Source organism: Strongylocentrotus purpuratus, unplaced genomic scaffold (assembly GCF_000002235.5).
Source record: "Strongylocentrotus purpuratus isolate Spur 01 unplaced genomic scaffold, Spur_5.0 spur5_scaffold_16, whole genome shotgun sequence".
Classification (NCBI taxonomy): domain Eukaryota; kingdom Metazoa; phylum Echinodermata; class Echinoidea; order Camarodonta; family Strongylocentrotidae; genus Strongylocentrotus; species Strongylocentrotus purpuratus.
The window spans coordinates 33,165,421-33,167,167 of record NW_022145601.1 but is presented as its reverse complement, the minus strand read 5'-3'; positions in this window follow the sequence as shown (position 1 = coordinate 33,167,167).

Here is a 1,747-nt window from a genome sequence, read left to right as displayed (position 1 = left end):
GCCAATTTGAGTAATCAACAGATCTAAGCATATTATGTTTATTTTTGTTCTATTTAATAACATCATTGTATTAAAATGTTGTCACAAAAGTATTTATTAATATTTTAAAATATATTATAAAGTAAATGAAATTATAAAAAATTATCATTTATACTTTATGTCCTCAAACTTCAAAGTAAAGATTCAGTTCAGTAAATTGACATGATGATGATGACGTTTGCATGCAAAGTGTAATCCTCCACTAAGCCATTTCAATTTCAATTCAGCATTATGATTCCATAATTCCATAATAGAAACAGCAACCGTGCAGTAAATATAACAGAAATACTATTCATTCATAATTATTATATTTTGGTTGCAGTTATCAAAATAGTAAAATATTGACAGTAAATTGGTTGCTGTATAAAAACCGGGATAAAAACCCAAGTGGGTTTGGACAGTCACCATGAAATGAGATAGATTCACATAAACAGTAGACCTAAAATTAGTAAAAGAATCATACAAAAGATACATGAATAAACAAAAATAACAACCAAAATATTTATTAAAAAAACAATTAAAAAAAACGCAAACGGAACTAAATAGGACAAACAATTTTTGTTAACCCTAAACAAAATTGCATTGTGGAGTAGATCCTAATATAATACGAGTATTAATTTTTACAATGTAAGATCATTGGAAATAAAATATATTTTAGCCTTTCTTTTAAATAAATTCGAACTACTAACAGAAGTAATATCTGACGGTAAAGAATTCCATACAGAAGGAGTTTTATGTGTAAAAGAGTGTAATTCATATTGTTTTGTAAGCGGCAGATAAGTAATAATTCATTTTATTTCTAGTATTATAAAGTACGAACTGAACAATTTAATGTTAACATATTGCGTAAATTATTGGGTAATAGACCAAGCCTGTGTTTAAAAAGTAGTATTGCATCAACATAATTATCTAATTGATAAATATTCATTATGATTAACTTTCTGAATAAAGGTTTCGTATGTGCTAAATATGTAGCTGCTGAAGCTATTCTTACACATTTCTTTGGCGATATAAATAGTGTTTCCAACTTGGAAAAATATGGCAGCCCATACGACATTACAGTATGATAAGTATAGGGTAGGACTAATGAGAATGCTGAGAGCTCTGGTGGACAAATCAATATTGGTTTACTGCATCTCAGACTTAGAGTGCCCGGAAATGATTACAAAACAAGCGATACAATCAAACTATTATAAACACATAATAAAATTTAAAAAAGAAGAAAAGAAAAAATATGTCCTATCAAAGAGGTATATACATGTATTATCGTTATTATTGTTTTTACATTTCTTAGTATTAATAATAATAATATCTAAGATTTATATAGCGCTGGTATACACATACAGTTTCTAAGCGCAATTACAGAACAAATGAAATGAAAATTACGTTTAATCTAAATATGTACATGTAATAAGCATCAACAAGAAACATGAAATGAACATTGTGCTTAATTTAGACGAAATAAATTAAAGCTCTTACTTAACTAGCAGTGTATTAACAATATAATTATGATAACGAAAATGAATTACTTTGTGTTGAATAGGCAAGTCTAAAGTCTACGTTTAAAGTGTCCAGAGTTGGGGATTCACGGACAGAGATGGGGAGATTATTCCAGAGTTTAGGAGCACATACAGAGAAGGCACGATCACCACAGCGGATGTGAGTTCGAGGACCAGAATGATAGTTGAAGATGAACAGACTGATGATG